Raw genomic sequence first — 11,238 nt, 5'->3', positions numbered from 1 at the left:
CTGTGGTATCAACTGGCATGTTACCAAAAAGATGTAAATGATTTAATTGAATTAGTTTAATTAGGTAAATTAACAGTTAAGCATATCGCACACAAGCTTGTTCTGTTTATACTACGTTATGGAGTTAATTTAGTGCAGAAGGAGAATGGGCATGACCAAAATTCCAATGAAATGAGCCAGATTAGCTGGCAGAGGGGAAAAAAATACAAAGATAACAGTTGCTGGAATTAAATCTGAGTAAATAATTTATGTGCTGGATTCATTATGTAATTTGAGTCATAGAGAACCAGTTGATAGTCAATGAATGTGCAAAAACGTTGCTACTGAGTGGAAGCGTGAAGACGACTGAAGAGTTTCTGACCTTTCCCGAAACATATTCCCAGGAAAATTCCAGCGGTCCTTGGTAATTTAGACAAACTGAGGCGACACCAGCCAGCTTGGTTAATCAAAAATCTGAAATAAAACAAAAAAACAAATGAACCATAGTGTGACTGCATTCAAGTATACGCCATGCCATTACATCAAACAAAGCAGGGTTATTCAGTCTTGGCAATATGGGCTTTGTTTGGGAGGACTGGCATTGGAGGGAGTTTCTAGGGCATTGTAGGATGCTTAGCAGCATCCCTGGCATCTACCCGATAATGCCAGTGACACCGCCTTCCCTGCAGTGGTGATAACCCAAATGTCTCAAGACATTGCCAGATGTCCCTTGGGCAGGGTTGTCAAAATAACCCCGGCTCAGAACCACTGAAATAAAACCATTAAATACTATCCAATATGAATCTTTAGGAATTCTGCTTTAGTAAATTATTCACAATGAGTTGTAACATTCATAGCACTTACATGGAATCTTATATAAAATTTAAAAATATTTATTACCTCAAGTATTTGAAACATTTCCTGGCTGGGCACAGTGGCTCATGCCTGTAATGTCAGCACTTTAGGAGGTTGAGGCAGGCTGATGGCTTGAGCCCAGGAGTTTGAAACAAGCCTGGACAACACAGTGAAACCCTGTCCCTAGAAAAAGTACAAAAAACTAGCCAGGAGTAGTGGTGCATGCCTTTAGTCCCAGGTACTTGGGAGACTGAGGTGGGAGGATTACTTGAGCTCAGGAGGTCGAGACTTCAGTGATCTGTGATCATGCCTCTGGACTCCAGCCTGGGTGACAGAGTGAGACCCTGTCTCCAGAAAAAAAAAATGATATATATAGGTTAATTCTCATTCATTCACTCAGCAATAAGCAGGTATTAACCACTAAGCACATAGTATCATTAGATTCAAAAAGTATCAACACCCTTATGGGCAAGGAGTTCCAGGCAGACTTGTGAATGAAGAAATCACATAGCCAAAGCTGGGCACGGAGGGGCGCACCTATGATCCCAGCTATTTGAGAGGCTGAGGCAGGTGGGAGGATGGCTTAAGCTCAGCAGTTCGAGTCCAGCCTGGGCAACATAGCGAGACCCCATCTCAAAAAAAAAATCATATGGCATATAGTAAATGCTAGCAAAGGTGGGAAGACTGAGGGAACCACATTTTTAAGAGAGCCCCAGCCTTACATAAATAGCTTTTAGTTCTGTGTGGCAGCAGGGGCGACCACCAAGGCATCAAAGGCTGAGCTGAGACATTCACTGATCTAGTGGCAATGAGAGAAATTGGGAGGTTTTAAGCAAAGGAATGTTACATACCGTCAGTGTTGACTTCTGGAAATAGCAAAGGTTTTAAAGTCACACTCACATGAGTCAAATACTGATGTTGTCACTTGCCAAGTGAGGCAAATTGCAGATTTCTGAGCCTCATGTCCATATCAATAAATAATAGCTACCTCATTGCAAATAGTGAGTGAGACAGTGTCTATGGCGCACTTAGCATACTATCTGCCCCATAAAAGTCACTCAATAATTATCAGTATTTCTTTCCTTCATTAGCCGGTCTGTCTCACTCAACATCTTGCTTGTACAGAACACAGTGGAAAGCCTACGTTTACAAGGTCTGCACTCCTCAACATCTGGGTTGTGTTGTCAAACGTCGCTAAAGTTGTCCAAAACCTTGCCACTGGATTTTGTTTACTCTAGAGCTGAGTGTTTAAATCCCTTAAATTGGTAACGTCAGTTTGACGTCCATGTTAATCTTCCACGAGATTTCAGGATCTGGAATTGGGAGGTGGCTTTCTCTACCACATCCCCAGGTTTGGAGCCAAATGTGGTCATTATTACCACAGAAATCAGGGAGGATGTGGAAAAGTATCCATTGGAAGAAGTGATTTTTTTTATACATATGTACAAAGGAATGTAAATGTTTTGCCAAGCAAGTTTCTGGCAACAGTGCCTCCAATGCCAGTATTTTCATTCTGTAAGGAAACAGCCACAACTAAACAGAGGGGATGGGAGACCTGTTTTACATTTGGAAATACCGACAAAGCCACATTCCCACTCCTTCTGCAAATGTATCACTAACGTACACAACACTTTGTATATATAATGGAAGGCGGGCTAAGCTGTTTTCTGTGGGATTCTGACAGGTCTCTTTCTTTTTCTCACACATACTCTGCAGTGATACATCTATAAATGAAGGGGACATTTCCAAGAACACATTTCATTGTCAGAAACATATACACACCATGTAGAACAAACACAGCCTGAACAAAGATGTCCTCTTCCACGCCCCCGCCGACTCCTTCCCTGGGTACCCACTTCTCATCATTTCCCGTGACAGGGGGACTCCCTCTTCCAGGTGATTGGGCCAGGTAGCTTCTGGGAGTTGAGCCTGTAGGGCGGCTGCCCCAAAGTCACTCAACAGCAGTCCTGGTACCACCATCTACCAGCTGCAACTGATGAGGAAATCAGACTCTTCCTTAATCCCTTCCACGCCCTGGGGCTTATTCTCAGAAGTTTATCTAACTTGTGAATGTTATGGCTATAATAACGTACAAGTTCTGATTAACCCAAAAGGGAAATAGTGAATTCCCAGTGGCCTCTGTCCATCTTTTAGGATTTAGAAGGTTCTAGAAGGAATGGTCAGCTGCTGTGCTTTATAGCTCTATCCCATGACCTACTGTCTTTCCTTGCATCCCACAGCCTTTTCTTTTTCCTTTTTTTTTTTTTTTTTTTTTTTTTGAGATGGAGTCTCGCTCTGTTGCCCAGGCTGGAGTGCAGTGGCGCGATCTCAGCTCACTGCAAGCTCCGCCTCCTGGGTTCACGCCATTCTCCTGCCTCAGCGTCCCGAGGAGCTGGGACTACAGGCACCTGCCACCATGCCCGGCTGATTTTTTATTTTTTTATTTATTTTTATTTTTTGTAGAGACGGGGTTTCACCATGTTAGCCAGGATGGTCTCGATCTCCCAACCTCGTGATCCACCCACTTCAGCCTCCCAAAGTACTGGGATTACAGCCGTGAGCCACCCCACCCAGCCTCTTTTTCCTTTTTAAAAAATTATTTTGAAATTATTTTAGACAACAAAAAATTTGCAAAAATTGTTCAGAGAGTTTCTGTATATTCCTCACCCAACTTCCCCAATGATAAAAATCCTAGATAACTGTGGTGCAACTATCAAAATTAAGAAATCAGCTGGGCATGGTGGTGCATACTTGGAATCCCAGGTACTCAGGAGGCTGAGGCAGGAGGATCACTTGAGCCCAGGAGTTTGAAGACAAACTGGGCAACATAGCAAGACCCTGTCTCCAAAAAAAAAAAAAAGAAAAGAAAAAAATTCCTTTTCTTAATTAATGGGTACAATACTAATACCAAAGTACAGATTGTATTTGGATTTCACCAGTGTTTTCACTCACGTCCTGTTTCTTGGATCCTATCCACAATCCTAAATGTAGGACAGCTTTTAGCTATGTTTCCTTCGTCTCCCTTAATCTATGACAGCCTCTCAGTCCTCCCTTGTTTTTCACACCTGGACACTTGAAAAGTATTGTTCCATGACTGGATAGAATGTATCTGAAGGTTCTCATGATTTGATTGAAGACATGCGTATGTTTTGGGCAGCAATAGCAGAGGTGACATGCCCTTCTCAGGGTATTATATGGCGGGTGCGTGATGTCAGTTTGGCTTATAACTGATAGTCCCTTTGGTCACTTGGGTAAGGTGGTATCTGCCAGGTTTTCATGCCGTAAAGTTACTATTTTTCCCTTTGAAACTGTTAAGTATATTTTGGGAGATACGTTGAGATGATGATAATATCCTACTTCTCAACTTTCTTTTTTTTTTTTTGTTTGAGACGGAGTCTTGCTCTGTCGCCCAGGCTGGAGTGCAGTGGCGCGATCTCTGCTCACTGCAAGCTCCGCCTCCCGGATTCACGCCATTCTCCTGCCTCAGCCTCCCTGGTAGCTGGGACTACAGGCGCCCGCCACCACGCCCGGCTAATTTTGTGTATTTTTAGTAGAGACGGGGTTTCACCATTTTAGCCAGGATGGTCTCGATCTCCTGACCTCGTGATCCGCCCGTCTCAGCCTCCCAAAGTGCTGGGATTACAGGCGTGAGCCACCGCGCCCGGCCGACTTCTCAACTTTCGTCTGCTAAATTGAGTACCCCTGGCAGCACCAGTCTTGCCTACGACATTTATGACTGTGGTATCCTCACAGGGACTTTTCCATGTTCTCCCTAAAGTTAGAAATTAATTTTCATAATGAATGAGTCCAATACTGGTTTTCTAGTCCTCCCATTCCATCTACGTTTATTCATCAGCACTCCCACAACCTTTGGGCTGACTGTCTGCAACATTTTTATTCTCACCTTGTAGAATTTCTCCTAATTTCCCACCCTGGTCCCTATAAAGGATTCTGTAAATATTTTCAGAAGTGGGAAAGAAGAGGAGAAAGAAGACAAGCAAAGGAATAAAAATGCCTACAGTGATCCCAGTCTGTGCTCACTGTGTGACTTTGAACAAGTCACTGTCCTTTGGGCTTCTGTTTTCTCTCTGTTTTTTTTTTTTTTTTTTTTTTTTTGAGATGGAGTCTTGCTCTTGTTGCCCAGGCTGGAGTACAATGGCATTATCTCTCGGCTCAGCACAACCTCCACCTCCCGGGTTCAAGCGATTCTCCTGCCCCAGCCTCCCGAGTAGCTGGGATTACAGGTGCCCATCACCTCACTCAGCTAATTTTTGTATTTTTAGTAGAGATGGGGTTTCACCATGTTGGCCAGGCTAGTCTTGAACTCCTGACCTCAGGTGATCCACCAACCTTGGCCTCCCAAAGTGCCGGGATTACAGGCATGAGCCACTGTGCCCAGCCCCATTTTCTCTTCTGAAAATGCCATCTCTAAGCCCCTTCCAGCTCTAAAATGCTGTGATCCTATGACAGGCAGCTGGGTTGTGATGGAATCTGCAGCTGGTGTCACCAAACTGCCCAACAGTGAGATGAACGAACATGGGGCAGTGACAGGACAGACAGGGGAATTCAGTAAGGGGAGGAAATGGTCTATGAATCTTTTACAAGCACTAGGGATACTGACATTAATAATACTTTCCACACGGAGAAATACATTGGAGGGAATGCTAAGGTTTGAGGAGGATGCAGCTCCATTTGGGATGAAGTCTTTTATCTTTGCCTGGCCCTTGAAACAGATGAATCAGCCCTTTTCTCCCCAGATTGAAGAATCCATAGTGTGTGTTTCCACCATCTGTTTCATTACTTTGAATCAGGCTTAATACCTGTTTAAGGCTTAATGGTTGCAGAATTATACTGGATGTAAATATAGTTTTTAACAGCGTGGCTTAAAAGCTGAAGTTTCACTTTTATCCTCTATATAAAGCTCACAAAACATGCAGACCTCAAGACTAAAAATTTTCTTAATGTCTTATAAGCCAAGTCTATTTCTTCTGGTTTGCAGCCCAGAACAACTTTGTATTGATATTTTAAATATACAATTAGAAATTACCGATTATTTTGCCTACCTTGCTAGCTGATTTTAGAATGTCGGTCATTATTTTAAAAAAACAAAATAAAAAACTGAGAGAGAAACATTTGGAACTACAAAAGGGAAGTTTGGCTCCCAGGAATGAACTGTGAATGCTGGATTGGGCTAGACACCCAGGAATTGATCATGGGTAGTGGTCTTTGTTAAAGAGAGAGAAGAATCCAGAGATGAGGAAAATCAAAATTTGTCCCCAGCTGGGGTTATTTGAGCCAGTTCTTGTGAAACTCCTTTCCTAGCTAGTCTGTTCTCACATCTGCTGGCTAATAGAGGAATGTACTGGTTTGGGATCCAGCCTCTTGTTTTGTTTTGTTTTGTTTCAGACGGGATCTCACTCTGTCACCCAGTCTAAAGTGCAGTGGCACAATCACAGCTCACTGCAGCCTCGACCTCCCAGGCTCAAGTTCTTTCCGCCTCAGCCTCCCAAGCAGCTGGGACCACAGGCACGTGCCCCCATGCCTGGTGGATTATTTTAAATTTTTGTAGAGATGGGGATCTCCCTATGTTGCTCAGGCTGGTCTCAAACTTCTGGGCTCAAGCAGTTCTCTCATCTTGGCCTCTCATTTCCCCCAGTGGGATCCTACTTCTTAATTACCCTTTTTAAATAAAGAACTTTTGAAATATCACTATAATAAAACTGCTTTGGTAAACATAAGTTGGAGAATCACAGGGAAAGTGAGGGTAGGAGAACGAGTGGCCAATTTGTCCCAACTTGTAGTGAAGATTCAGTGTTACTGATTAAACTGTAAGTTTAGTTCTTTACAGACAGGGACAAACATCTCTTAGTGACTGCTGTACTGTGAATTCCATACATAGTGCCTGGCACATAGTAGGTGGTCAATAATCTGTGATGAAGCAATAAATGGTTAAAAGGTAGAAATTATCTCTGTGTGGGTTATACCCTGAATTATGGTCCCTTTCATTTACCTTTCAGGTAATGGTTGGAGCTAGAGGTAACCTAAAAGGAGTAGCTACACTTGAAGGTCTATGCCTGAAGTTTATATACTACTTTGTAACAATATTTTTCATAATGTGTTTCTTGGAAGGTTAGTAGATATTATTCAGTAAAAGAGTCCTGTGGTCAAAGTGTGAACTGGGAAAGGTTAAACAGTTTTTTGTTTACTTTTGTTTTTAACTGCAGGACTTGTCAGGGCCTTTGATCATTTGCATGGGTGTTGGGATTTACCAAGGGAGGCATAAAAACTTTGAATATTGAATCTTTGTTTTCTTAAAGTATCCTTCATTCTAATAATCCAATGATCACAATTTGAGAAACATTGTTTATAATATGCAGAGCATTTTTACTTGGGTAAATCATCTTAGAACATTTGGTTTCTCCAGTCTTTGACCTTGAACTCATTACATACGTGTAGAAAAATTTCCAAATCAAATGCATAACATGAACAATGCCCCTAGGTATGCAAATACTTGTTCAGTGGATGGATAGATGGATGGATGGTTTAGTGACTGTATCAGAATAATATTGTTAGATAAATGACATCATCAGCACCAAGATCTGGGAGAGTGCTTGAGATTTCCCCAAAACCACAATGTTCTCACTTCGATTGCCTCTCTCCTCCACCCCAGCCCCCAGCATAGAGCTACTGATTGCCTTTTACTAATTGTAGGAGCTTCTAAGTGCTGTTTCCACATCTGGTCTCACTGCCCTCCAATCTGTCCACACGCAGGCCTGCTATGTCTTGGGGTCAATTACATGGCAGTCCTTCCACAAGGTGCCCAGAGCCCTCTCCAACACAGTCCCAACTCGCTCTTCCAGCCTCATCCTCCTTCACTCCCTTATGTACAGGTCACATTTCACCCAAACCAGCCTCCCCTCTGTTTCCCAAGTTTCCTTTGAACTTTCTCATTCCTGTGCTGTTCTTTGCTCTGTTCTGTGTCTGGAATGCCTGGGGAATCCCACGTAATTGATGTCAAGGGCCTGTTGAACTATTACCTATTTTTTCACTTTCATTCCAAACCATCTTCTTCATAAGAATGTCTCTAGTCCTGCTATTTTCTGAATCTCTGTGGCCTTCTCTGATATCATTCATAATCGCCAGTAATCCATCTATCTGCCCCATTTCCACCTTCCTGCCCAACACGCACACTGTATTGTGAACTCCTGCAAGGCAGCATTCTATACTTTTTCCCCCAGTACTTTGCACACAGTGGGCCCTTAGCTATAGTTGGTGAGTTGAGCGCTCCTGTTAAGATCCATAAATGCATCTGTATTATTGCTCTTCAACAGCGTAGCACAGAGAGACAGATATAGATCTTGCCCTAAGAAAACATGTTGCAAATAAGAAAGCCCAATTATCTTCTAGAATTTGGAAGAATCAAATGTACTAATAGGCTATGATGTTGCAGAAGTTCATTTTAAGTCTGTTGTTCGGAACCTGGGTGAAATATTCCCCCAGAAACAGTATCACGCGTGGTGGTTGTATCTCCCGCCAGCCCACAAAAGCCTATTTAACTTGTAATGTGTCTAAAGTCCAATACTAATAGCAGCCCCAGGGGTTCATCGGCCTCTTCTCTCAGGCCATCGGCAGTCTTAACACTACAGACCTTGCCCTGAGGCAAAGTATGAGGCCGGGATGGAAGAGGATAAGGTGGATGATGGAGGGAAAGGAAGGGGAGGGGAGGGAGTTGTCTACTGTAAGCAAGAATGAGGGAAGCACAAAGAACATGGCCATGACAAACTGAGCAAGGGTCCGGTCTGCCACGGCAATTCAGGTGGAATGGGTACAGTATGCACTAGTGCAGGGACTTCAGGGGACAAACACATTCTCTGACATTTACTTTTTTTTTTTTTTTTTTTTTGAAACAGTCTCTCACTCTGTTGCCCAGGGTGGAGTGCCGTGGCATGATTATGGCTCACCGTAGCCTTGACCTCCCAGGCTCAGATGATCCTCCCTTCTCAGCCTCCTGAGGTAGCTGGGACTACAGGTGTGCACCACTATGTCCGGCTAATTTTTGCATTTTTTGTAAAGACTGGGTTTCATCATGTTACCCAGGCTGTTCTCAAACTCCTGGGCTCAAGTGATCCACCTGCCTCACTCTCCCAAGTGCTGGGATTACAGACATAAGCCACAGATCCTGGCTGATATTTATTTTTATTGGAAAGTCTTTGGAAGACTGCCTATCTGTCTTAGAGGTCTTTAATTGCTCTTCCTTAAGTTTTAGCCCCAGTAGAAACTAAATACATCAACAAAGAAACCAAGAAAGACTTATTTCCACACATGGAGGCACCTGCTATCATGTAGACTGGAGGTCACACACTCAAATGTCTAAGGGGACAGGCAGGCCATAGAAATTCATGAAACACAACAAGAGTAAGGATGCTGGGCGTGGCAGTAACCTGCAGGGTACATGTCCCATAAAAAGGACCAGCTTGAACTAAGCTTCAGTCACATGTCCACCCAGGGTTCAAAATATTCCATGTTTTCAAGAGAAGCCATTGATCTGAATTTTTATGTACCATCTCCTGGATTTTATATGCTGATAGTTAATTTTAAAATTTTAAAACAAGGTAAACTTATACCCCAACACCCTCACAGGCGTACAGATACACTTATGGGTCCTACCCATGACATCTTTGCTGTATATGGTCATATTTCACTTAATGTGATCCTGAAAAAAAATAAAGAAGTATAAATGGAATTTTTGTGGAGAGAATCATATATTCCCATTTGATGGCCATTAAAATTTCAGAAAGGTATTCCCACAGATAAAGATTTTTGTTCAACAACACTCTTGAAAAATCATACTTCAGGGAATAGTTTATGTGCATATTTCAAAGGGCAGGTGCCAATTTCTGATGAAATTTTAACAATAATGCACCAATCTCCTATAAAATTTAATTGCTAACCTCTTTAAATCCCACTGTACAAGAAGTCAAAAAATTGAGGACATTTTTGGCCAGGGACTGAGGTTCTAAAGACGGAAATCCACATCAGCATTTCTGAAGTCAACTCTAGCTTGTGGTTATTCCCAGTCTCTTCGGATTCTCTATCACAGGGCCCTGTCTTTAAAATTCCAGCAGCATGAAAGCTGTCCAGTTGGTGGCCATCCGTGACATATTCAGAAGTGCTCAATGCCATCGGCAGCTCTAGGAGAGCAACCTGTATCCATCTTATGTATCAGAGCTCTGTGCTATGTTGGTGGGATGACAACTGGATATTTATAGCCTGGCATTTTGATTATTCGGTGCTGGGCTGTAGTTCTGCACCTGCCACTGTGAACCTGGGCAAGTTACTTCGAGTCTGTGTGCTTTAGTTTACCATCACCCATGGGTTGTTATGGGAAGGAGATGGAATCATGCTTGTGTGTGTAACACGCATGTTTTATACTCAGTAGATAGTAAATGCTGTGATTCTTCGTTCTTAGGAATACCGTTGGTATCATCAGAGGATGCAGCCTCTCTTGTTGGGTCCTTCCTCCATCTACTGGTTGTTATCCTTTCAGATCACACTGGTCCAAGAGCAGGAGATGGGACAGCACTCCTCTGGGCTGTGGCTACAAACTGAAGACTTTTTTCTTAATTGTGGATACATAGTAGTTATATATATATTTTGGGGGTACATAAGACACTTTTATACAGGCATACAATGCATAATAACCACATCAGGGTAAATGGGGTACCCATCACCTCATGCATTTAGCCTTTCTTTGTATTACAAACAATTCAGTCGTACTCTTGTAGTTTTGTTTTGTTTTGATTTGTTTTGTTTTGAGACAGAGTCTCTCTGTGTTGCCCAGGCTGGAGTGCAATGGTGTGATCTTGGCTCACTGCAGCCTCTGCCTCCCGGGTTCAAGTGATTCTCCTGCCTCAGCCTCCTGAGTAGCTGGCATTACAGGCAGCTGCTACCACGCCCAGCTAATTTTTGTATTTTTAGTAGAGATGGGGTTTCACCATGTTGGTCAGACTGGTCTCAAACTCCTGACCTCAAGTGATCCACCCACCTGGGCCTCCCAAAGTGCTGGGATTACAGGTGTGAGCCACCATGCCTGCCTCTTGCAGTTATTTTTGAATGTAAAATAAATTATTGTTGACTTTAGTCACCTTATGGTGCTGTCAAATACTAGATCTCATTTATTCTATCCAACTACATTTTTGTAGCCATTAACCATCCCCACTTCCCACCTGCACCCACCCCCCTGCCCCGCCCACTACCCTTACCAGCCTCTGGTAACCATCAACCTACTCTCTTTCTGTATCTCCGTGAGTTCAATTGTTGTTCATTTTTAGCTCCCACAAGTAAGTGAGAACATGTGAAGTTTGTCTTTCTGTCCCTGGCTATTTCACTTGACATAATGTCCTC

General features: G+C 43.0%; 1 long non-coding RNA gene across 1 annotated transcript in view; it reads right to left on the bottom strand.

The window, feature by feature from the left end:
- Positions 1-222: 222 nt before the first annotated feature.
- The window catches only part of LOC129527714 (uncharacterized), a 34,008-nt gene continuing 22,992 nt past the window's right edge, over positions 223-11,238 (bottom strand). Inside the window, exon 2 of the long non-coding RNA XR_008672765.2 lies at positions 223-453. This is a non-coding gene — a long non-coding RNA (uncharacterized lncRNA). The remainder of the gene's footprint in view (positions 454-11,238) is intronic.

This window comes from Gorilla gorilla, chromosome 18 (assembly GCF_029281585.2).
Source record: "Gorilla gorilla gorilla isolate KB3781 chromosome 18, NHGRI_mGorGor1-v2.1_pri, whole genome shotgun sequence".
Taxonomy (NCBI): Eukaryota; Metazoa; Chordata; class Mammalia; order Primates; family Hominidae; genus Gorilla; species Gorilla gorilla.
Note: the sequence above shows the minus strand (reverse complement) of the source record. Positions and strands in the feature narration are given on the sequence as shown.